Below are 27,625 nucleotides of genomic sequence, written 5' to 3'. Positions count from 1 at the left end.
GGTGACTAAATTCACACATTTTTCCAGAACTTTGGAAAAAAAGGGAAGTAGTGATATCGGCCTATAATTAGAGGCCACCAAAGGGTCTGCCGAACGCTTGTTTAGTAGAGGGAGAATTTTTGCATTTTTCCAGCTATCTTTTGCAGTGAGGTATTCAAAATCATTTTGACGGCTGGATTAATAATCACAGCTATAGATTACAGTACTTTGGCTGGACATGGATTCGAGTGTGAGCCTGATTTAAGAGTTTTCATTATCTCCAGAGATCTTTCCAGGGGAATTGGAGGAAACTGGGTAAGAAAGGGACCTAACACAGGGTTGGTGGGGAGTAACGGCCCTGTAATTACTTCCTTCACCAGGAGCGGAGCATCAAAAGAGTATGGAATAATTTTGATTTTATGGGGAAAATAATACGCAAGATGGTTGATCCACTCACTGGGGTGAGGGTCTTCCTTTTTTTGCTTTTGGGGGTAGGTCCGTGAATTCCCCCACAAAGCGGCTGGCACCAGGTATAAATGTTGGACCTTCAGAAGTTCTCATCAGAACACGCCTGGACTTGTGTAAGATTCAGAAGAAGGACTGCCCTGCTTTCTGAGGAAGAGGGACTACCTAGCTGACTGAAGAAGGATCTGACCCATTTGCATGCTACTAAGATGGACTCTAAAGGCCAGTTGGTTGACCTCCTGTTAGAGCTACAGGGACAGAATAAGCTTCCAAAAGACTCTGCTGACCAGCACCAACTGGGCCTGCTTGGACCTGCCTGGGCCCTGCTGCTGGCCTCTGCTGGAGTGAGTCCCCAGAGGTGCCCTAGGTCATGGACCCTTGGCTGGAATCAGTGAGAACTCCTGCTGAAGAAAAGGTGAAGATACAGAGGTATTGGACTGCTCGTGACCACGAAGTGACCCCTTTGTGCTGAGAACAACGACAACTGCCAATGTGAATATCTTCCGGGACCTGCTCTTCGGGCTGACAGTGACTGTGCCGACGACGACTGGCAACTTGAGACCTGCAACGACCTAACCAATTTCTTACACCACTTAACAGACTCGACCAGATTTACTTGCTAAACACGGAGCCACATATTGAACCCTGAAAAGGGATTTAAACAAGCACGGCTGTGCCAATGTTTTTGGCTTTTGTCCACCAAACAATAGTTACAAGCTTGAATAGCAAACAAAAGAAATAGGCCTTAGGAAAAAGTAGTGGCTGTTTATTATCTGCTCACAGGGTAACTATCTTGCATTGCTTCTACACCAGTCGCACCTAGTCAAATCTATGTGCGGATGTATGTTTGTTTATGTGTGTGCTTCTGCCACTTATCCTATAATTGGAGAATTTGTGTTGCTGCCATCTTGTGTCTGTGTTGTACTTTATTGAAGCTTTGAGACAATAATTTACAATTGAAAAGGCAAAGAAATTGCACTATCAAGGAGAATAATACTGTACTAAGGGGCGAGTGGTGAATGTATGGGGGCATAGAAGGGGTGGGAAGGGTGGAGAGTGCATGATGCAAGGATAAAAGGACTTAGGGTGTGAGGATGAAAACAGATTTGACATGGAAGAGCAGTATACAAATGAAACACAGGCTGCAAAGGGCCACAAGGTGCAACAGAAAGTCCACGGTGTAAGCTACAGCACGTATTGCAAATGTTGAGTGTAAAGATGTTCACGGTGTAAAAGTTGGGCAATCAAAGTGTACAGGGGAGTGCAGGGTGCCTGGAAGATGCTGGGAAGAAAGGATGAAAGGAGGGAACACAGGAAGGATAAACACAGAGACCACGTAGGAATGCAGGGTCAATGGGACAGCACTGTGCAAGGCAAGCACAGAGTGCATGGGAAACACAAGGTGCAAGGAGGCACAGAATGCAAGGAAATGAGTGCTGCGGTCATACTTATGGAGTGAGGAGAGCCAATGGGGTGGAAAGGGGAGGACGTAGTTCAAGGGAAAGCAAAGAATGCAAATGGAGTCAACGAGTGCACAGAATAGAAGAGGTTGCCCAGGAAGGAGGAGGCAATATTTCAGTCATTTTCACTTACTGAAAAGTCCCAAAAAGATATCGAGCTAATATCCAAATGAGAGCTTGGGGACAAAGTAAGACACCAAGAGAAAAGTGGAAGTGGAATCGAAATAGGTGCTGACTGAAGTGTGGTGATGTTGATCATGAGAAAACTGTCTGTCTCATATGCCTGAGACCAACCATCCCTTTATTTAAGTCCAAAATCCAATAAAGTAAAGTGCTCACATGGGGGAAAGTAAGAACTAGTTTTAATCACCACACTAGACGCGTTTCTGCCCAGCCGGCCTTGATCACAGAACCCAAAGTTAGAAAAGGGGTGTAGTTATAATCACTTGACACAAACAATAGACCAATAAAAAACATGATGATGTAGGCGCCATCTTGGAAGGATATAAGCATATTGCGAGGAAATGTTTCAACATATGCATTTGCCTGGAATATGCTACAATGTTTGACATCCATGCTCACATGTTGATTGAAACTGAAACAATTACACATTCAAGCTCAAGTGGGTAGTATACATTGTGCATAAGTGTACAACATGAATGCTGTCATGGAGATTGTCACAGAGTGGTAAATGATCATACTCCAGTGGGCAATCTCCAATGCACTGTCCAGCATCATCATATAGAATCTATCTTACAATCAAGCCCAAGCGAGCACAGAATAAAAAAAAGATAAGGTAAACCGCTCAGGCAGTATAAATCATATTCCGATTCCAAGCCCCGGTGGGCAAAAGTAGTAATAATATTAATTATAGGACCAAAAGAGGCAGAGGTGATAAATTAAGTCACTGGTACGTGGAAAATATTATTAGAAATATCTTGGGAATATCACCCAAGTGTGTTATGAACGCTGTACTCTTACCCCTGCTATGCCTTCAGCTGCTGATGAAAAAGCTCCAATCAGAAAAGTCGCTGAGTGAAGAAGTGAGTGAAACAAAAGATGCAAGAGTGAATATCTTGAATGCCACAAAAGGAAAAAATAAGAAGAGAAAAAGAGAGCGAGAGGGACCAGTTACAGACTAAACCAATTCAATGTATCTTGCCAATGAAAGTCAATCATTATGTACAGTTGTAGTGTTAATGGGTTCAACTAAGACAACAGGGTCCCATGTACAAAATACAATACATATAAAGCATTATACAATAACTCTCAACAGAGAACAATTCTATGGTCTGAACAATTAACCTAAACTATGAGGAAATGTAAAGATATCAGTGAAAAGAAGTGGTCTTGTCTGTGCATTTCACCAACTCCTCCTAATCTCCAAAGAAAAGGGTAGGCACCTCCTGCCGGACTGTATCTCATGGAGATTCCCTTCCTTTCCTCATGTGAAAATGAAACAAGGATCGTTTTTAAACCTAGTTCAACAAATAGTCCAACATGTTAAGGAAAAAAGTTGGGGGGAAAGGGGGACAAACCTAAAGGAGACAGGATCCAAGGGGAAAGCAACTAAGAGGGCAGAAACTTCTATTCATCCCCAAGGTGTACTCCTAACTCCTCCTTGGTGTTCCATACCAGTGGCCCTTTGGTCTCTAGATATATTATGTATTTAGATTCCAGTCATCTTAGGATCAGAGTTCCTTTACCCCTCTAAAGGATTGAGGGACTTAGTCTATGATGCGGTAGACCAGCTTATTTCTGTTTCTATACTGTAGCTCATTAAAGTGGTGTGCCATTGGAAACTGGGGATCTTTATTATCAATGGTGTGCATGTGTTGCAAAATGCTCTTATTAGTCTGATGGACAGTGCTTCCTACATAGCTCTTTCTGAAGGAACATTCTGGGACATACACAACATATTTTCATTCTCTTTTTAGATCTGGTGTGTTATGGGATCTCAAAATCAGTTCCGTTGCTAACCTATTTGCACGTCATGCACTTTTTGCATAGAAAAAAAGCCTTGCAGATTGTACACACCTATGGTATTTCTAGTCGTGATGTCATTGTGTATAAGTAAATCCCTAAGAGATAGGCTCTTCCTGTAAGTTACACTAGCTCTGGGGTTAAGTGTGGAGTCTATAATCAACGATATGCCAATTGTGTCTCAGAATTTTCTCCACTTGTTTTTATTGGCTATTGTAAGTTGTGATTAATCTCGTGGTGCTCTCTTCTATACTGGTATGGGTTGGAATAAGATACTGCCTCTGTCTTTGTGTGCAACCTTATCAACTGCTCTTTTGAGTACTCAACTCGGGTACCCCCGTCATGAAATCTGGAGAGCATGATTTTTTGTTCCATCTTGAAGGTCTTTTTGGAGATACAATTTCTTTGGACCCTCAGTAATGCCCCATAGGGTATAGTCCGTTCGAGTGTTTCTGGGTGACTGTTGGATGCATGTTGCAGGCTGTTCCCTGCTGTGGGTTTACAAAACAGTTTAGTCTTGAGTCTCCTCTCTGCAACCTCTACTACTACATCCAAGAACTCTATGCTGGTGGTACTGATATTACATGTGAAGTCTAGGTTGATAGTGTTATTTCTCAGTTTGTTCTCAAAGTTATTGGCATATTCAATGGTTTCTATCAATATGATAAAAAGACCATCTATGTAATGAAGCCAAAGAATAGCATTTTCCATGTCCTGCATTATATCTTTGGCAATGGATGCCTGTTCCTCCCACACCCCATGAAAAGGTTTGCATAGCTAGGTGCGAAACAGATACCCATTGTGGTGCCTCTAAGTTGGCTGAAAATGTCACCATCAAACATGAATATGTTATTAAAGAGACAGGGCCCGATTCACAGAACTAACTTAAGACAAAATCCTAAACTTACTACCATTTTGGTATTCACAGAAGGCACTTACTCATTTTGGTATTCACAGAAGGCACTTACTCATTTCAGTATTCACAGAAGTTAGGAGTCCTAACTTTAGGACTCCTAAATGCCTTCTGTGAATACCGAAAGTCTTAAAATTAGGATTTTTCTCAGTTTATTAGTAGTATAGTTAGGACTCCTAACTTTAGGACTCCTAAATGCCTTCTGTGAATACCGAAAGTCTTAAAATTAGGATTTTTCTCAATTTAGTAGTCCTAAATTTAGGGCTCCTAACTTTAGGACTCCTAAATGCCTTCTGTGAATACCGAAAGCCTTAAAATTAGGATTATTCTCAGTTTAGGAGTCCTAACAAATACTAAACTGAGAAAAATCCTAATTTTAAGGCTTTCGGTATTCACAGAAGGCATTTAGGAGTCCTAAAGTTAGGAGTCCTAAATCTAGGACTATTAAATTGAGAAAAATCCTAATTTTAAGCCTTTCGGTATTCACAGAAGGCATTTAGGAGTCCTAAAGTTAGGAGTCCTAACTATACTACTACTAAACTGAGAAAAATCCTAATTTTAAGACTTTCGGTATTCACAGAAGGCATTTAGGAGTCCTAAAGTTAGGAGTCCTAAATTTAGGACTACTAAATTGAGAAAAATCCTAATTTTAAGACTTTCGGTATTCACAGAAGGCATTTAGGAGTCCTAAAGTTAGGAGTCCTAACTATACTACTACTAAACTGAGAAAAATCCTAATTTTAAGACTTTCGGTATTCACAGAAGGCATTTAGGAGTCCTAAAGTTAGGACTCCTAGCTTCTGTGAATACCGAAATGAGTAAGTGCCTTCTGTGAATACCAAAATGAGTAAGTGCCTTCTGTGAATACCAAAATGGTAGTAAGTTTAGGATTTTGTCTTAAGTTAGTTCTGTGAATCGGGCCCACAGAATTTGATAATTTCCAAGATCATCTCGGTGGGTTGTCAGTGACAGGGAGGCCTTGTTCTGAGAAAGTGTCTACAAGCTTGTAGTCCGTGTGTGTGTTGTGTGGCTGTATAGAGGGAACAGAAATCCAGGGTCATGAGAATAAACTCCTCTTCCCATTCAATCCCCTCTATCTTTTGGAGGAATTCTTTACTGCCCTGTTTGTATGAGGATAACGTAAATACAAAGTCTCTTAGAAAGAAATCTATGTACCTCAAGGTATTTTCTAAGGCAGTTCCATTGGAAGACACAATGTGCCTACCAGGAAGATTGTTTCTGTCCTTGTGGATTTCAGGAAGGAGATAGAAGACCGGTAAGTGACGAAAATCTTTCTTTAGATACTCCAGTTCTTCTACCTCCAACTGTCCTCTGTCCCTCCAATCCTACAGCTTCGCCAAAAACTGGACAATAGTCTTATTGTTTTCCTCTCTAGAGATGGAGGTGTAACACTCTTTGTCCTTAAGTTTCCTATATGCCACCTTGGCATACATCTCTTTGGGGATGATCACGATGTTGCCACCTTTGTCGGCAGGGTGGATCACTATATTCTGGTATTTGGCTCAAGCCTCAATGGCTTGTCTTTCTTTTCTAGTGATGTTAAGTGTTTTGTGTTGTCTATGTTTAAGCCTTTTAAAATCTTTGATAGTCTGTTCATGAAAGGTGTCTACGGTGTCATGGGACATCTTTTGAGTGACTCTAGATGTGGGTCTGACCTCATTGGGATAGCCCTATCATATACTATTCCCAGTTCATCAGAAAGAAGAGTGGGAACATTTACACAATTAATAGCTGCTTTGTCACAGTCTAATTCATGAAGGATTACCAACATATGAACATCACTTATCGTGAGATCAGAAATGCATTTGGTATTCACAGAGTTCTTATTATTATCATACTTGTGGGTCCTAAGTAGGGGTGGGTGGAATTTACGTAATCGCGTTACGCAAAGCTCCGCGAAACGGTAAAAAATCTCCGCGAACACGCAGAAATTCCGCGAGCACGCGGAATTGCTTGTTCGCGATGCTTTTTTCCTGTTCACAATCGCTGTTTGCGTGCTCGGGGAGAAATCTCTCGCGAACATGCATTTTGAGACCGCGAACAAGCAAAAAATTTCGCGAAGTCGCGGAAAGCAGCATTTTGGACAATTTTGCGTTCTCCATGGAACGCGAAATTACCCAAATTCCGCAAATTCCGCGAGCGGGATGGAATTTTCCACCCTGGCCTAGTCCTAAGCTTATGCCATTTCTAAAGTTTAAATTTCCTAACCAGTCTGAACATATCTATGCAAGATTGTATATAGTCAAAATTGGTAGATTGGCAGAAAGGGAGGCCTATTGAAAGCACAGTGAGTTTATCATTAGTCTGCTGCCTTTGGGAAAGATTGACCACAGTGTTATTTACCAGAGCGTCATCTATTATTGATTCTGTGTCATTGCTCTCTTGTTTGTTCCCACTGCCTCGCTGTTACTTTTACTTTCTAAACTTCCCCTCTTTAGTCCTCATTTTCCTATTCCTCCAGCTTCACGTCCTCTTGCTCCTCTAGCTCTGCCTCTGTATCCTCCTCGGTTGCTGAGGTCTCGCTGTGGTATAATATGCCCCTTTCTCAAGAGGACGTATTGCTCTAAAAAAGTTGTGGGTTTCACTTTTACTTTTCCCTCCGATGCACTGGTCTCACCTGCATCAGAGAAGTCAGTTTCCTCTGTCTTCGATCCTTTTTCTGGGATCATGATCTCATATATTTCTGGAAGACCTCTTGTAGATGTATTGGTATCATAAGTGCTATCATATTTGCTGCTGAAGGTATATATTCTACCATACTTGTAGGGCCAGATGTACAACCCTACCAAATTAGTGAGTCGCAAATTGCATCGTTTTGCGACTCACAATTTGTGACTCACAAATAGGAATGTACAACAGTGTCTCAGACACTGTTTGCGATTCTTAATGGGGTCGCAAAATGCCTGCTTCATTAATATTCATGAGGCAGGTGCAATTTGCGAACCCATTAGGAATGGTTAGCACTCCCAGGGATGGTGACCTGAGGTCAGCAGACCACTATGTCTGTGACTGCATTTTAAATAAAGCAGTTTTTTTTTTAAATGCAGTCCGTTTTCCTCAAGGAAAACGGGATGCATTTAAAGAACGAAAAATGAAATGATATTGTTTCATTTCTTAAGAGAAGGCAGTGGTCTTTGGGACCACTGCCTGCTCTCAAAAAATATTTTGAATGCCAGTCACAAAGGGTAAAGGGTACAGTGGGGACCCCTTCCCGTTTGCTAGTGGCTTACCACCCACTTGAAGTAGCTGATAAACTGCGAGTGTTTTGCGACCTCAATTGCAGTTGCTAAACAATGGTACATACCATTGGGACTCGCTATTAGGAAGGGACACCCTTGGCACGTCCCTTCCTAATAGAGAGTCGCAAACACTATTTTGCGAGCCGGTAATATGTTACCGACTCGCAAAATAGGGTTTGTACATGGGGCAGATCTATTTTGTGGTTGCAAATTGGCCGATTTCCAGTTTGCGACTGCAAAAAACAGTCCTACACCTGGCCCGTAATCCTCACAGCCCCTGTCATATTTTCTCTGTTTGTGTTTTTTGATCTTATCTTCTAATTTCTCTAGTCTTGTGTCCATTTATTTCAAGAATTTATCCATAGTGCTTTTTCATTACTGCTTTTGAGATCTTCCTATAGTAGTTTTTTTTTCTTTTAATATTTTGACTCTGTCAGACCAAGTATATTCGCAAAGAATTTTAGCATGCTTCTATAGCTCTTGGTTGAGTTCTCTCTCCATTCATCTAGCATCCTTGGGTCGGGGAATTCGTATAACAGGATGGTGTAAATTCATAGTCCCCTGGGAACTATATTGGCATCTAAGTCATTTTGTAGCAAAGTACCCTCCTACCACTTTGCCAGTTCTGTTCTGGATAGCTTTTAGAGCCTCTTGGTTTTTCTTTGAGTTCATGATTCTTGACAGACACAGTTGTTTGTCATCAAATTTTATTTTTAGAGAAAATTAATTTTGCTACCTGTATTCTCCTGGCCCCTCTGCCATGTTTCCAAACAAGTGTGATTATGAAAAAACACTGTAATGTACACCAACCCCGACTATATCAATATATGTTCCCCACCTTCATATTCGCACTGTTCATTGATCAATGGTTCACTTCTGGCCATCCAGTGTACAGTTAATATGGGTTCCGGCAGAGTAAAGGTCCCTCTTGCTGTAGAGGGGATAACTGTAATAGCCCAAATGTTATTGGGTCGTTCAGCAACCATGAAAAATAGGCATAAAACCTCTCTACTAGGTGTTCTCACCTCCCCAGAGACATGATAGAAGGTGGGTGGAGATTGTGCTGTGTTGAGGGCCCCACGTGTCCCCCGAACCATCAACTCCAGAAATAAAAACGATCCTCTAGCCCCACACACTCCTCACCTATGGGGCAAAGCACAGATTGGTGATCCACCCTGGGTCTCTTTTTGTAACACCGGGCTTAAATCATGGCGATAAATGCAATCTCTACTGCGGCCAACTGTTGTGACTTTAGAACAGACTGGGTAAGTGTGTCTCTGGTGGCAGAATCATAAGCTGCCATGCGTGGCTCTCCTCTTAATGCTTCGGGCCTTCTCCGCAGTGCTGCTGGCAACTGCGAGCTCCGCTAAGGCCAAGTGTTGCCGCTTCAAATCCGAGCGGGTGGGTTTATCTGTGGCGGCAGCCCATGGGGGCCCACCCAATATCCTGGGTACTCCTTGGCGTGGTATCTGTCATACAGTGTCCACTTCAAATGCCGGAAGAGCCAGTCTCAGCGGGATCCAGCGTTGATTTTAAGTGTCAGAAAAGGCTGTCACAGCAGGATCTAGCATGCAGCATCAACTTTGAATGCTGAACAAGCCAGTCCCTATGGAATCAGGCATTTGAGTGTTGCCGGGCTAGCTCTGTAGTGCCGCACCGTCATAAGCAGCCTTTCGTGTAAACAGGGAACTGTTCTACAGACCTCGTAGTTGCAGTTCCGCAGAGCGAAGTATGCTGAATATTCTCGGAAGGCGGGTCAGGGCATATAGATACACATCACGCGAGCTCCCAGACAATCCCTGACTAATTGGCGGAGAAGCACTTCGGCTGGAGGAGCAGACCAGCCCAAAATGTCTAAAATCCAATGGAGTATAGCACTCACATGAAGAAAAATGAAAACGGTGTTTAATTACCACATCAGATACGTTTCGGCCCAGCTGGGCCTTGATCACATGACCCAAAGTTACAACAAGGGTCTACTTATAGTTACCCTTTATTTAAGTATAGCCTGACCACTCTGGCTTACTTAAAGTTCACCTTTTTACTTGACAGAGCTCCACACAGATGTGCAGAAAAAGGCTAATATTAGTAGTTTAACATAAAAAATAATACTTTAATATTAAAATATTTTAACTTTTTTTTTCAAGCTTGAGTTAACTAAATTTTTTTACAACTCTTTTGATTTTACTAAAACTTTACCACAGTGCTACTCCACAGTCGGAGTAGAGGTCCATGTATCATAAAGCATAGAGAAGAGTAAGCAAAAATGTATTAACCTTGGAAAAACTAATCAGAACTACTTTTATGTTTACTAATAATGTAAATGATTTCGATATATTTATTTTAATTTTGAATCCAATCTTTAACCCCTTCAGCGCTGCGCGGATTTCCGCGCAGTGCTGAAGGTTCTGAGCGCGGGCGGGGCCATGACGGAACGGTTCCGTCATAAGCACAGCCCAACCGACGTGCATGACGGAACCGTTCCGTCATAAGCGTCGAAGGGGTTAAATGTATTTAAATATATTATATGTAAATAACATTATTTTCTGAAGTTAAAATGTAAATTCCCACCTGCAGTAAAGCATACTTTCAATTATACATTAACAATTAATAAAAGTGGTGTATAAAATTAATTAAAAACCCTTTAATTATGTTTTAATTAAGAAATTAATGTTACATAAATTTCAAAATTCAATAAATATTATTGCAATCTTTATAACTAAAGTTTACTATTTCTACAAGTTCTACTTTAAATTATATTTATTGAAACAGGATTTGTGTTTCCCCTGTCTGGGTGCTGTAGCACTTTGCCTTCATGCTATCAGACTTCTGTATCTTCCTTTACTGGGGTTACAGGGTCTGCTTCAAAACGGATTTTAGTATCTGCTACACACGCATAATCCATAGAACCTAAGTTTAGTGTGTCTGAAAGCTTGTGTCATCTTGAAACTGCCTAACACATGGCCTTTTGGGATTATTTGCAGGTAGGCAAACAAGAGCTACTAAAAAGCTGAGTAGGCTTCTCCCCAGGAGCTTTTACCCCATTGGTTGGGAGTGCCCCAAAGTCATCCTCACTCACTAGCTAGTGCCAGGCATCAATGTTGCAGCCCAAACAAACAAATCAGAATACTTTTTGGACCTGTGGAAGAACAAAAGAAATGCTGCACCTGTTGTCTGAGACTTATGAGGAGACCTGCAGGACTGGACCTGTTCCCACATCTACCCAGGACAATGATTTGGGCTCCAAGGGTCAGTTGGCTGACTTCCTGTGTTTCTATAAGGACACAACAACATGCAATAGGCCATTTTCCAATTTTCGTAAAGTGCCCAGCTGACCAGTAGCAGCTGGACCTGGACCAGACTCTACTGTTGACATCTGCCTGACACACTGTGACTCTGTAAGTGCCTCCCCTGAGGTCCTTTGAACCTTTGAAATGTATTCCTATGATTGTTTGGGCACCAGAAGAAAGTTTGGAAAGATTTTTTTAACATTTTGATGTCTAGACTTTCATGGTGATTGTTGTAATCTCCCCTCTTTTCCTCCTCCAGTGGTAGCTTCCTCTACTCCCCCACCCCTCATCCCTCATGGTACGCTCCACTAAAGTTCACTGTGGAATGTTGGCAAGCTGTCAGTTGTGGAGAGTGGATGACAGAATAAAGACGCTTGAACCTACCTTCTGAGTGTCTCTACTTTATAACACTGGCGACGACTTGGCGAAGGGGGCCCCTCCTGTCATCTCCCCTTTCAGTGCTCTCTCCTTTCTGCACCGAATATTATTTCATTAAGGACATTGCCAGTGAGAAGGCATAAGTATGGCATATTCCTGCTAAGTTCTAAGTTCAAGGGAAATCTTGACTGTCTCCAGTGCATCGAGTATCCAAGAAACTTGCTACGAGGTTCCTGCAAGGTGTTGGTGCGTTTTGTTCATATTTACAAGTACCACACAGTGATCGTGTAACGCTGCTGAAGTTATGCGGTAAACATCCAACTGGGAATGTAAAAGAGAAGAGGCACTCTGAGGTATTTTTTATTTTGTTTTGCAATCCCTTGTGGATGTGAGAGTCTTCACGTCAGGAAGAGCTAGTAAACGAAGAGGTTTCTAGTAGCTGCGAGCGGGGCACTGGAGAAGGGAGCTTCATACGGGTCCTCTCCTCCGTTCCAACCTCCGTTAGGACTGTGCTGCATGATTTTCCTCAGACCATCACAGTTTTGTGAAGGCCCTATCTGTGGAACTGCGGTGTGCCAGGAGTCGGCGACTGTCATTGGTATTTGAACTGAAACCGGTGGGCCAACCCCCGTGAGGTGAGGTGCGCTGCCGCCTAGATCGTCTTGCGTGCCCGTGGGAAGTTGGAGTGGTTCTGTGCACAGGGGTGGCCCTACCCTGTAGTGGATGTGGACGGTGGCGCTCCGGTGCCGGCTCTTACCTTGTCCAGCGAGGCTTTTCATCGGCTTCCTGCTACGCTGTCTCCGCCTTGTCGTTTCCTGGGTCTCCGGACGCAGACGAGGCCGACTCCGCCTCACGCTCTCCAGTGGGCGGCGTTTCTTAGCAGCCGCTTCTTGCTGGGTCCCTGTGCTCCGGGGTTTGAGGCAGCAGTTGGTGGTGCAGCAATCTGAGGAGAGTAGTGGTCCGCGTCACGACGCCAGCGGGCGGAGATCTTCGGTGGTTCTTTTGTCGCAGACCGGTGCTGCTCTCTGGCCAAGTAAAGATTTGTGAATCTGCTGATTCTGGCTCCACAACGAACTTAGGCAACTCAGCCTGTTTTTGGTTGGTCGTGCTACATGTACAAGTACTTATTTGCGCCTCCTGTGGGGGAACAGTACATGTTGCGTTGGTGACTGGTTTGTTTTTTTGCAGACCTTGGTTCTAATTCACCAAAGCAAGCTTCATCATCCAGGTTTCCGTGCTTCAATGTATAGCGCTACTATGGTACCTGTTTCCTGTTCACAAATTTTAGTTTGATCCTTGTTCTTCTCTGCTTCTTTTCCCTGTATTTTCCTCATCGTCTATCTCAATCCCAATCCCATTTTCACTCATCATCTGTACTTTCCTAGCACATAACGCTTTTCTGTGGGGGTGCTATTCTTTTTGTACCTTTTCTTAAGCTAAATTCTTTACTTGCGTATTTCGTAGTGTGTCAAAAAGTAAATACAACCACGCATGTGATGTGCCTCTGAGGGTATAATGCTGTTTGGAGTACTGCATAGCTAGTTTATACATGGGTCACACGTCGAATGTATGCACGAGGTAGAGATATAATTGTGCATTGATCACGAACCTTGTCCTCCACATGCTCCAGGGTACTACAAAGTATTAGAGTGAACAGGTACTGCTTAAAAGCCTTGTTTTCTCATGCTTCAGGTTTCAATCGTCAAGTGTAATTGCAAAGTATTAGATGTAATGGACATTGATTACAAGCCTTGTCCTCCTCATGCTTCAGTTTTTGGTGTAAGTAGAGTATATTAGGGATCTGCTCAGATTGTACTCTTAGTGGTTGTGGTACGCATGCAGTTCAGTGTCCCCTCCCTCCTATTCTGTGCATACATACCCCTTCACCACCATTAGCCAACTATTGTGTTACTGTCCCTCCTGTAGAATTTCCGGTTCGCCTGACGAGATAGCTTACTCCTCCCATTATGGCTGGACAAGCTATGAGCCAACCTCCTGCGTTCCTCAGTGAAATCGGGGAACCGGTAATTCACTGGAAGGAGTGGATAAATTTATTCGCCTCATACCTCATTGCCATTGGTGGCGAACGGTATTCGCCAGTTCGCAAACAACACATATTGTTGCACAATTTAGGGGTACAGGGTAGGAAGATTTTTAACACGTTACCTGAACCAGAACTAGAAGAGGATGACACGGATGAGTTTAAAGTTACCTTAATAAAGTTAGAAACACACTTTGGTGACCGAATAAATGTAGTACTGGAGCGACATAAGTTCTTTAGCCGCATCCAAGGCAAGCAGGAGTCAGTCACCAATTATATAGCAGCTCTTAGAGGCCTGACACAACTATGTGACTTTGGCGAACTCACTGATTCACTCATTAGGGACCAACTTGTCAGGTGCACAAATAATAGTCGTATCCAAGAAAAGCTCCTGGCAAAAAACCCGACCTTAAAAGATGCGGTTAGTATAGCAGCCTCGGTTGAACACACTGCCAAGTGTATCAAAGAGATGAAGACTCCCAGTGATGTGGTTGCCAAGGTTCGCGATAGTAGTGATGCACAGGCCATTTCCCTTGATAGTGAGGTATTGAAAGTTAGACCTGTAGAGGTCAAAGACAACCATTCTGTCAGTGAAACGGGTAGGATGAGATGTTTTAGATGCGGCAGCAGCAACCACCTTGCAAATGATGTACGTTGTACTGCCCGTAATGTCACGTGTATAAAATGTAACAAGAAGGGGCACATGGGTAGAGTGTGCAACAATAGTGAAAACTATCGAGTAAAATTAGTACACAGTGAAGGGGATGTGGACCCCAGATATGTTTTCCAAGTAAAAGCTAGGGAATGCCAAGCTTCCCCAAGTTTACAGGAGCAATCCAGTACACACGGGTCTGTTGAACATCCTAAATGTTCCATCCTCGTGAATAATAAGCCTGTAGAGGTGTTGGCTGATTCGTGTGCCCCGGTTACCTTATTCAATACAGATGCCATAAAGGACGTGTTTGATACCTCCTGTCCCAGAATTCTGGAGCCTGACATTTCAGCAGTAGGGTATGACAATGTGAGTATTCCGTTGTTAGGGATGATGAGCGTGTGTATTAAATTCAAAGGAAGATCCACATGGGGCAAAGTTTACATGGTAAGCAAAGGGTCTAATTTGTTGGGTTGGCATCATCAAAGAGAGCTGGGAATAGTACTTGACCCGAACAGTAAAGAACAAGTTCTCGTAGCTGAGGAAGTGGATTTAACCAGCAGGAATGTATACAAATCATCAGATGTGTTCAATGGTAAAACCCAAAGAGTAAATTGTATTGCCTGGGAGATACCCCCCAGGGGAGTGCACATAAGTACTAAACTAAGGCCCGATACCCTCGTAGATGGGGGGGTGTCAGAAGTGGGTCATGTGGCATCAGGTTCTGATGTTGTTGAAAGTTTGCCTGCAGAGGATGTTCGCATTCGGTCTGAAAATTCCACAGGAGTTCCAAAGACTCCTTGGACTAAGTTGGCATTGGAGATATTCTGTCCCACGGGACAAACAGGAATTCCTAAGAGATTTTTTATTGTTCTTATGGATTACACATCTCACTGGATCAATTACAAGAGTGTTTCACGTGTCTCTACAACAATCCTTTTAGACTTCTTAAGAGACTCTTTCGCTTGTGAAGGTGTGCCAGCTTGCTTAGTCACCAACAATGACATCAAATTCTCCTCCCATGAAATGAAGACATTCCTTCGGGAATTGGGTATCAAGCATGAGGAATCTACTGGATATGCCCAAGGAGACAATGAACCCATTCAGAGGGCAATGTGTTGGATCAAAGATATCACTCATCAGGCTTGTACCAGCAAAAGCGATGTAGATAAGGTGTTAAGAGAAAGCATTTGGGCATATCACACCTCTTCTGATTTGAAAACGGGGGTTACCCCTTTTGCCTCCATCAGGGGAAGAGATCCGATTGCCAACCATATAACCTCCTGATTTGTCCTGCAAGTACTGTTACGTAATCTGTATTCGGGGCTTGTTCTCCTAACCCCTGGCCCTTGTATTTAGGGGTTCTTACTGTTGGGTTGTTTAGTTTACCCCACAGGTTTCCCTTACTTGTTCTCTCTCTCTCTCTATCAGCTTTCCCCCTGCCTTTTTCCCTTTTCCTCCGTAGGGAGATGTGTTGTAATCTCCCCTCTTTTCCTCCTCCAGTGGTAGCTTCCTCTACTCCCCCACCCCTCATCCCTCATGGTACGCTCCGCTAGAGTTCACTGTGGAATGTTGGCAAGCTGTCAGTTGTGGAGAGTGGATGACAGAATAAAGACGCTTGAACCTACCTTCTGAGTGTCTCTACTTTATAACAGTGATCAATCCACTTAGTGTACCTGATCTGAACTCCACTGCAGTCGGTCTGAAAATACACCTTTGTCCCGGTCTCCTGCAACCATTGACTATCAATACTGCTTTAGTTTTTCTAGATGCTTTATTCATTTAAATCTTTAAAAATTCATATTGCTGCTTCTCCGTATTGGATTTTTGTTGTTTGGTATCATTTTGTTAATTAAATTTAACTCGATCTTTCTAAATTGGAGTAGGATTTTTATTGTCTTTTTAACTGGTTTGGTACTTGTAAATGCTTTACATATTTATTTTCTCTAAGTTAAGCCTGTTTGCTCTGTGCCATAACTACCAGGGATTGAGCTCAGGTTTAAATTATTCAAACTTTGACTAGACCTAACAAGTTACTGACTTTATTACTCCACCCTAATTAATAATTAACTTTCTCACACCAGTCAATAGACCAGATCAGATCATCTTAAAAACATTGTCTATCCCTGTTGTATTAGAGGCATGATACTGTGTTCAATAAATTAGCAACATGTTTTGTGTACTGAGGCTGCAGAAGCTGTTGGATGTCAAATGCAGACCAGGCTGTGTGCAAGGCTAATGTTACCCCAACAGAGGTTAAAGAAACCTCTTTCGGTGTCAAAACTGCAACATGCTTGTTCAATTTATCACTACACATATTATTCATACTTACCTCTGGTCAGGGAACATTTGCTTTGGGGAAGGATGAAATGTAATACCAGAACATGTCTTTTGAGCGCTTAGGGCCTGATTATGCTATCAGTCGGAAAGTAATCTGACCCACTCCATGTCGGAATCGTTTCCAACCGACTCATATTTGGCGAGTACGACTGACTGATTACGATGGTTCTAAACACGGTTCAGAAAGTCTCACATTGAATTCAATGGGAGCCTGTGTTCTGACGGACAACACAGGCTCCCTTTGAAAAAAGGGGTGGTTGCGGATAACATTGCACCCTGTGGTGGGCACACCATGGTGCCTGCCAAACTGTGCATGGTTGTAAAAGGGGGTCCCTTGGGTATTCCCACGGACCCCAAAAGGAGCCCTCAAGGTGAATGGGGGCCTGCTACGGGCCCCCAATGTCTGTTTCCTACAGCCGTTCCGTGTCGGAAAGACCTATTCGAAAAGGCTGTCTGAATCCGACATCGTAATACGTTGGTAGGAAACGCGGTTCATAGAGCTGTACGATTCGGCTTCGACAGACTCACTCAGAGTCTCCGAATGCCGATCGGAACCTACTAAGACTGACCAGACGGTTACCTTTCCTTTGTAATCGGTCGGTCAGAAATGTTTCCAAGTCGGTGGGAAACAAAGGTTCCAACGCGGTTTAGGAAAATCCGAATGCCTTTTGGAGCCTTTCCGACCGACATTGTAATGAGGCCCTTAATACATATATGAATCCCGGGGTCATTCCACAAAAAGATTCATGTTCTCTAATCAAATATGAACAATTTCTATAAGTGTACGAAAAGAAGGAATGAATGAGCCATGTACTGCAGAGTTTGTAAGCTCCATACAAAGTGATATAATCACAAAGGAGTGAGTGTCCTAATGGATTAGTGCATTCAGATGTGCTAATGAATGTGGGATTGTCTGTTGTTCAGCAGCTGAACTCAAAAATTATGTTTTTAACTCCACCCAGTACGGTTTTAGAGCCCAGCATTGTACTGAACTGGCCTTAATCACCGCAACTGAGGAAATTAGATTGTTGGTTGACAAAGGTGGTTCGGCAGCTCTGATATTACTAGACTTGCCAGCTGCCTTTGATATGTTGGATCATGGCACTTTAATATATCAGCTTCAAGAAGCAGGGGTAGCAGGCCTAGCTCTGGCACTCCTCAGGTCATTTTTGCTTGATCGTGAACAACTTGATGAAGTAGGAGGTTTTAAATCAAAATGTTTCAGGCTCCCATGTGGGGTGCCTCAGGGTTCATCCTTGAACCCTACCCTTTTCAACATTTATGTCGCTCCTCTGGCTTGTATGATTAAAACTCATGGTTTTGAGTTGGCATCATACACAGACGACACTCAGATTATCATATCAATCTCGAGCAAAAACCATGATATAGCCCATTATTTCAAGGAGTGCATGAGATGTGTCAGTGAATGGATGGCTGAGAACTGCCTTAAGTTGAACTCAAATAAAACAGAGATTCTACTTTTTGGCAGAGATACATCATTCTGGTCCTCAGAATGGTGGCCGTCGGAGTTGGGAACTGTTCCCACCCCAGTCACCAAGGCCAAAAATCTTGGTGTCATCATAGATACCACCTTATCTTTTTCCCATCATGTAAAATCGCTTACTGCATCTATCTACTACACTCTGAAAATTCTGAGGAAAATTCTTTCATTTATACCGGTAAATCTGCAGAAAACAGTGGTGGCAGCTTTAATGTTATAGAAACTCGATTTTTGCAATGGGCTAATGTTTGGAGCAAACAAAACAGTAGTGGCAAAACTGCAGGTACTTCAGAAGTCTACAGCTAGTTTGCTTTTTGGACTATCTAAATATATATCAGCTAAACACGCTCTCAACACCCTGCATTTGCTACCGATTGCGAAGCGCATCAGGTTCAAGGCATTGTGTATTGCCTTTCTGGCATTACAGAATTCAGGCCCTATCTACCTGATAAAGTGCTTCCAATGGCACATCACAGCACGTACACTTCGGTCGCCTCACTGAAGTTGGTGATAGAGCCAACCTCCCGTCTCCAGGGATGGGGTGGTAAAAGCGTTATTAGTATTACCACTACATGGTGGAACAAGCTACCTTTTCATTTAAAGTATTCCTCTGATCTATTGTCCTTTAGAAAAGGTCTTAAGACATGGCTTTATACTCTATAATCTCAGTTAAGGACTGGAAATCTAACATCTCATTGGTGTTCTGTGGGCCAACTCTGCAAGCGCCTAGACGCCCTCGGGTAGTAGTGCGCTATATAAATATACAAATAAATAAAAACAAACTTTCAAATGTGTTGAAGAAAAGTATTGTGCATTTTTTCATACCAACTGAAGGATGGTTTTTCTGACAATCATAGAAATGAGAAACAGTAATTGGCTTTAGTAGCACTCTTTCCGTTGGATACTCTATCTAACCAAAGACCACAGAAAGTAAAGGAGGCAGGGACTTAAAATAGGAAATAATGTTACATTAAATGAATTTATTTTGACTTTTTAAACCGTAATTTAATGTTAAAGAAATTATAGAAATGATATATATATTATATTTTAAAATAACTTATTTTAATAACTTTTGTTTAATTTAAAAATAAATGCAACTTTGAGGTCAAATTAGAGTTTGGCAGACAGGGTACTCCAAAGTAACAACAAAGGGGCAGATTTACGTTCCCTGGCGCATCCCTGCAAATCAACAGGGATGTGCCAGGGAAGATGCATCACGCAAGTTTGCCCTTGCGCCACCGCAGATGCGCCGCATTTACAATGCGGTGCATCGTGGCGTAAGGACAAGCAGATGCGTGACGCATGTGCCGGCGTAAGGTTGGCGCAGTGCTGAAGTTGTGTCGCAAGCGCGACGCAACTCCAGCACTGTTCCAACCTGCCCTATCCCTAACATGGTGTGTCGCGCCTTACGCCTGCTTGAAGCAGGCGTAAGGATTTGAAGCACCAGCGTCGGAAAAGTGACTGCGTGAAATCTTGTGGATTTCACTGCGTCACTTTTCCGAGGCTTTTTCCGACGTAACGCCCACCCTGCATACATTAAACCTGACGCGGGTTTAATGTGGCGCAGGACTTTACAACGTGACGCATCTCCCTAGATGCGTCACGTTGTAAATCTGTCGCAGCATGGCGCTTGCTTTTTGCCGCCGCTGCGTCACAAAAGTGGTGCACCGGGCTTGTAAATCTGCCCCATAGTACCCTTTCTACCAAATCCTCAGTCCGCCCACCCATATTTGAGTCAGGCCGACCACCGGGTTTATACCAATGGAGAGTAATTTACTCCATTAGTGTAAATCTTCCTCTGACATCCCATGGGAGTAATTGTCATCAGAGATAGAACATCCGACCATCCACCCTATTTAGAGTGGGGGGCAGTCCTATAGCTTATTTTCTTTTACTGTCCCTCCCTTTCAGGTATACTCTGGCAGTGAGGGACAGTAAAAATAAACAAAAAACTTTCCCACCACTGGAGAAAACTCACATTGTGATGGGGCCACTACTTTTTACTTTTCCAGAAACAAACTTCCGCTTTAGAAGTTTGGTTTTGGAAAAGTAAAATCTTTTAAGAGTTTGGTGTTAGCATCTGTCACCTTTGGTAGACGCACACAAAACGTTTAAATGGCTTTTTACGAAAAGCTGTCAATGTGGTTCATTCATACTCATAGAGCTCACTGCGGGCCGGTGGGGAACTCTGAATTTGCTGGGCAAAGTAAAGGCAGGGTGGTGGATGTAAAGTCCTCCACCACCATGACTGCGTTTACTCCGTCCACCAAACTCTAAATCTGGCAGTTTATTTTTTACAGAAAAATAATATAGTTTAAATTAACTCCATACATAACTTTGACATTTTTTAATACATAATACATATATAATCATTTTACTGCAGGTGGGAATTTTGTTTAATACATCTTTAGAAAATAATTCAATTTAATATATTTAAATTAATTAAATATTCAATTCAAAATGAAGGTAATAGTACTGTAGCATTTTTGTTCTACATTTAAAATAACATATAAAATTAATTAAAATTAATAGTTCTAGTGAACACATTTTTACTTTTAATGATTTTTTTTCATTGTCACTAAACTTTACTGTCTGGCAATCTCTGCCCTGATGGCAGCGACCACAGCCTACAAGTGCTCTCGAGCCCCTCCTTCAGGGGTAGAGCAATGTAAGTCTTCACTTATAGTAAAATGTACACTTGTAAATGGTGCATAGCCAAAAGTAGTAATTTTAACTCACAGTGCAAAAGTAAATTTTCACCTGTAGATTTACTCATTTGTGAATAGACCCCCACATATCCAACCACAATCATGGAATATATTGCTAAGAGAATTTCCTGTTATCAGTTTCACCCTTGAACTCCATTGCTATGATGTATTTCACAAACTGACCAGGTGGTGTAATTCACCCATGGAGATCCGTATAAAGAGCAGGTTCAAACCTTTGGGCGCAGTCTGACAGAAGTTCTACCAGGAGCCAGTTACATTGTGGGGAATGAAGCAGGAGGGTGGAAGCTAGGCAAAAATACAGGTCTCACTTCTTATTTCACAAAGCATATGTATTCTGCAGTCTGTGTCTCGATGGATTAATTCACCTACTGCAAATTCTAAATGTAATCTGCATAGTTTAAAATCAGATGAGGGATGCTTCAGGTCTCCATAATTCTGAATCAATTAAAGGGATTACCATTGGGTTGGGTAATATTAACACCATATATTAAAAAACACAACATTCAGTTGACAATGTGCCAAATGCCAGGGCTACTGAATTATGTGTCACCGAGAGTCTAATTGTGCAGCAAGAGTTATGCAGATTATGTACTAAGAACTAGCAAATCTTGCAGCAAAGAAAGGCAAATCATTTTACATATTATAAAATATCTTTCTTAATTCTGAGTGTCCTCTGGAAATGGATGCTTCATGAACAGTTAAACAAAACAATTCCATCACAAAGACGCATTCACTCGTCCCACCTTGTTTAAATTGCTTTCAAATATGCAGGGTTTTTGGCCTTGGTTTTGAGCTTGGGTGTTTACGAGGTAAAGCAATGAGCTGGTAATATTGTTACCAGAGGACCTCTCCAATCTTCTTAGACCCTGGCATAGTAACATGGGGATTAAATCAAAATAAACACTGGTTCATTCAGTAACTCAGCACACTATCTTCAGCAGACCTTGCTTGGTTTGTAAAATCTTAAGTGCCAGGACTCTGACCGGGAGGCCACTGCAGCTTGCACCACCCATCGCTCCTGTCATTACTGCTAAAACAACTACTAACCATCTCTCTCGCCTGCAAATGCGACAGTTCGGATTATTCCAGGTCTCAAAGCCAAAGGAATGGCTGGAGAGGCAGTTATAAACAATTTTAATGTATATTGGATTCATAAGCAGCAGTTGTTCTGCTCATCTCTAATTTAGATGAGCAGCGCAACCATGTGGGAGACTGTTTTAAGAATGGTGTTGACAATTAGGTGCTGGTGGTGCCGAGTACCGGCAACCAATTAGGTGCCGGGGCTGAGCACCGTAAAGCACCGGCTCATATTAAGCAACATGTGTGGTATTACTAAGAAGGCTCTCAGTGTTAACACTGTATCTGAGAGGAATAATAGAGATGTTTTCATAATGGCATAGAATCGAGAAATTATTTTGCAACCTGAAAAACTGACAAAAATTCTTACGTGCACAATTATTCAAAATGTTATAATCTAAGTTTAATTTACTGCTAAGGTAAAAAAAAAATGCCCTTCCCTTAGTCTTTCAACTAGGCGTATTAGGACCATCTTGACAAATTTCCTCTTTCTTTATTCCCTGATAACTGTCATGAAAGGTGACTATTGAACAGTTAACTTTTACAAACTACCCAACATTGTGTTAAAATCCATGAGTAGCAAATGGTGGTTTGGTTGGCAAATGCAGCAAAACTACAAATATGCAAAAAATACATCAAGGTCCAAATAGGGTCACCCCGGTTGTCCTGCACATGTGTGGCTCGGTATGCAGCCTGATGGGTTACTGCGCTTGCAGAAAAGATCTATGTGAATGTGAGGTTGGATGAGTTACCCTTTTTTAGGTCTTGCCTGAGCCAGTGCATGCGCTGCTCTGCGAGATATTTAGTAGTGAGCTTTAAAAAGTGCTACCCCAAGCTTTTGCTGGCCTAGCGCTTGCGGTTACGCGCGCGTGCACGCGCGCAGCCGCCAGCTTTCAGCGCCCGATCAGGCGCCATCTGTCTTTCCTCTCGCTTGCTCTCTGAACGCTCCTCCGCCCTTCCCCCGTCGCATCTCGCGTTAATTCGCGCTGCTGTCACGTTCGCAGCACACCAAACAGAGCCTTGATGACTGCAGTGACTCGCTCAGGCTTTTGACCGGCTTCAACTTTTCAGGTACTTTCTCGGCATATACTTGTTTTTTTTTCCTTTTAGCGCACGCACACAACTCCCGTGCTTGTTTTCGCGCACGCACCACTAATGTTGTGTTCTATGAAGGTGGACACCAGGAGCCAGGATGTATAGTTAAGTCTTCTTCATTCAGTTTCAGTCCAAGATACATCAGTCTTGACTCCAGCCAGCCTAGTGTGGTACCAGCCCCACCAGGAGCAGCCTGTCTAGCTGCTCAGCCCATCTCTAACTGCCAACACTCATCCACTCAGTCACCCAGGCATTCCACGCATCACAGGCACACCAACATTCCATGACCAACTCACGCTCTGGCTGAGCAGCTAGAGGCAGCAGGGCTGGAGAACATGTTATACAACTAAGTAGGGTATAACATTATCCCTTTTTATTCAAAGAAAACGAAAAATGAATATAATTAAACATCAAGCAAGAACTATAAACAAGAAAAATGAATAATGGTACAAGTCTCTCGGATGCAACAATAAAGAAAAAACATCGCAGGAGAAAGAACCATTAATGCAAGAAAGGATGGTAAAGATACAGCAAATAAACGATTGACCAACAATATCCCCCCATCCTCCCTAATAAGAGATTATAAAACATTTTGAAGCGTAAGCAAAAGCGTAGCATTACAAGAAATACAGTACAAGCATTTTGTATAATACACTGTAAATTAATGTACTATAACGCAAAGGGTAAAAGACCCCGCAACACAAATGCCAAAAAGCATAATGGAGAGTAGTGAAAGGTAGCGTACCCTGCAACTTCAATCCCAAGAGAAAGAGAAACAAAAAGAAAATGGGTCGTCACCCATAAAAACACCCGTGAAGGGATGTACTATTGTACTGCGTGCAACTGTAACAGGGATTAAAAACCCACATCTAACCCAGCGTAAGGGTTAACCTAGGTACATACGTATGGGAACTAACCCATGTCCCATCCCCCTTGTGGAGATTAAATACCCCCATGAAGGAGTAACAAAACGTAAATGAGAAAAGAGCCACCAACCTCCTTTTGGAGGTTACACACCCCATGCAGGAGTATCAAAACAAATGAGAAAAGGGCTATCACCCACACCGATACTGTGGGTACGGGACCAACTGTGATGACCACCACCAGAACTAATGGAAGACCCAGCCTAAGAAAAGTGACAACAAAAAACTGTAGAATTATAAGAACAAATAAAATTCCAGTATCTGTTAGACACTACTGAACTGTGCCCCCGCCGGTGAACGATGTCTTACCCGAGTTGTGGCAGGAGAATACTTTCCCTGCACAAGGAAGAGAAAATACAACAACACGAACCAAATTGCTAGACTTGTCTCTTCAACTCCTGTGAGCTAAGTCTCACACAAAATTACTACAGACAATGAGCGAACAATGGGCATTAGAGAGAAAATCGCCAAAAACAACCAACATTGAGCCAATCTGTGCACACAGGTACATTTCAATAATCGCCCACAATTCATTATACTAAAACACACAATCTCGTAAGATGGAGCAGAGAGCCCCAGAGCAATGCCAAACAATGTGACCAGTTAGTAGAATTAAATAACACAGGACACGGCATTATAATATAAATATAAGAATTAAAAACAGAACTTCACTAAGATAATCACAAGCTTGTGCTGCAAAACGTTACTCAGGGTCCTTGCAGCACACGTCGTCTGTGTAAACAAATGTGCACACGGTTGACTGGCTCCGGACAAAAGTATGATGTAGAAAGCGGGAAAGATACCAAATGCATATTACCTCCGACATACTTGAAACGGAGGATCACCAGGAAGATTCCAAAGACGAAAATACCTCATCATGCTGTGGTATCGCAAGCACAGCGTTAACCACGGACTCAAAAGCGATTAACTTTATTGAGACACACACACACAGCAACGTGGTTGGCACAAGGAAAGAAGATCACATAAAAGTACAATGTGCCACAACCAACCCTAAGATGGCAGCACGTTTTTTACGTTGCACCGGGTGGCTGCCGGCGCGTAGATGCTCCAAAAGCGTCCTGTGTGAAGCATAACCATCATAGAGTATTCCTCAAAGATGAGCGCGTCATGCAGGATCCCACGTGGAAACATCAGGTAAGTTTGCGCGCGCTGTATGCGACTCACGCCCAGTATTTTGAAATTCGCACGGCGGTTGACTAACGCCCGCAGACAAGATGTCTCAGCGGACTCCACCAATAGAAGACAAAAAGTGTCTAACATCTCTTGGCCGGAAACAGCAAATAGTTGGTTTGGTTGCCTAAAACTAAAACTTGCACAGTGCTCAGAGGACCCTGTGTGGCTCATAATATATCCTCTCATTGGTTATGTGCACACTCTAGTGGCGAAAAATGGAACATCTCGAAAGAGTGCACCAGCCAAGCCACGCAAGACTAGCAGAGAGTTTAACTGCCACAAAGCAACGTAGACATCAGTACCTTATTCCTCTGTGCAGACACATAACGCAGGGCCCCAAACTTCTTGATCCTTGTGCCGATAAATGTACACCTCTGTAGAAAGCATGAAGACTGCTTTAATGTGCTGTGGTTAATAATCATCCATTCCTAGATGATCTCATTGCGTGATATGGCAGGATAACAGAACAGTATACATTTTTTAAGGTCACTGTCGTCTTGGAGGCACTTTAAATCGCTGCAACTGTCAATTAAGCACCCATAAAAATATTTTCCATCTGTGCAGCCACTGCACACTGTGAGTTCTTACATCTTTATGAGTAAAAATCCCAAATTGTCTTTTTGTGGCTGGAACACCAAATGCGGTTGTAGTTTAACTACTCCTCCAACTCACGGTAATCCTTTAGGTATGATGTGGCTGGAACACCAGATGTGGCTGTAGTTGAACTACTCCTCCAACTCACTGTAGTCCTTTAGGTGGCTGTAGTATTCCCAGGCTGTAGTGTTATTTGGTGATGACACTGGTAGGTGGGGCTGTCCGTTGGTGAGGACACTGGTGGGGCTGGTGCTGGCTTGCCTGGAAATACTTTCTTTGTAGAAGAACGTGCTTGAGGAATCTCTTGGTTTCTCTTGTTGTTTCTTTGTAGTCCCTTTTATTTCTGTGCTGTACCAAGAGTCTCTAGGTCCAAGTCCACTTGTCGCCAAAATAATGTTGTGTTCTATGAAGGTAGACACCAGGAGCCAGGATGTATAGTTAAATCTTCTTTATTCAGTTTCAGTCCAAGATACATCAGCCTTGACTCCAGCCAGCCTAGTGTGGTACCAACCCCACCAGGAGCAGCCTGTCTAGCTGCTCAGCCCATCTCTAACTGCCAACACTCATCCACTCAGACACCCAGGCATTCCACGCATCACAGGCACACCAACATTCCATGACCAACTCACAGTCTGGCTGGGCAGCTAGGGGCAGCAGGGCTGAAGTACATGTTATACAACTAAGTAGGGTATAACAACTTGCGTGCTTGTTTCCCCGATGCTCTGCTCCGCTGTGCCCTTTTCAAGAGGTAAATAAAAAGCATGATTTATGTGGCCCGAGATTTGTTAATTGTTTACAGAGTGAAAGCTCTTTCTCTCCTTACCTTGTCTCTCCCTACAATATCTTTGTAATTGGGAGCCTGTGTGCGACAGTGGCATCGCTGCTGGCCCTCCCGCCCCCACACCCGCAGGCCTCCTCCTCGGCCCTGAGTTGAATGAGCTGGCTCGCTGGACCTGCTCCAAAGTGCCTCCACTCCCTGGCGCCAGGCGCTACAATGAAGGCTTGTATGGAAGCGCTTAAGCACGGACAAGGAGCCCAGCTCTGTAGACAAGTCTGCGGTGTGGGACAGAGAGCTGCCCAGCCAGGTGACCCACCATCTTGGTAGTCCTGTTCAGGAAATTACTGGTGGGGCCTAGTCAAGGGAGCAGCCAAAATATTAAAATCCCCCCCACTTCGAAGCAAAAATCTTATGGCACCATGTAAACTAAACAAGTCATTACGACAATCCCCAGAAGAGCTCTCTTGTCTATTCCATCCATGCATCTACCCATTCATTCTTCCCTCCACCTGCTGATATCCACTATGTCACCTTTATATTCTGTTGTGCATTCAATCTTTCATCCATCATTCAGTCTTTCACCATTGTGTCCGTCCACCCATCTATATCCAAACCTATGCATCCATCTCCAAGCCCATCCATCCATCACTCCTTTCTCTCATCCATCCTTCCATATGTATACCCTTCCACTACATTCATCCTTGCACTCTAGCCATCTTCCCTTTCACTCATCCACTTACCCTTTCCCTCAGCAATCCAATCATCCATCCTTTCTCTCATCCTTCCACCCAACCACTCATCCATCCATTTACCCTTTCATTCGACCATCCACTCACTCATCTGTGCTGTCAGTCATCCATCCACCCTGCCTTTCACTCATCCATCCATTCTTTAATTCTTCCATTCACCCTCCCTTTCACTCATCCATTTACCCTTTAATTCATCCATCCTTTCACTCATTCAGCCATACTTT

The sequence above is a fragment of the Triturus cristatus genome, chromosome 5_1 (genome assembly GCF_964204655.1).
Source record: "Triturus cristatus chromosome 5_1, aTriCri1.1, whole genome shotgun sequence".
In the NCBI taxonomy this organism is placed as follows: domain Eukaryota; kingdom Metazoa; phylum Chordata; class Amphibia; order Caudata; family Salamandridae; genus Triturus; species Triturus cristatus.
The sequence above is the reverse complement of the archived record's forward strand: the minus strand, read 5'-3'. Positions refer to the sequence as shown.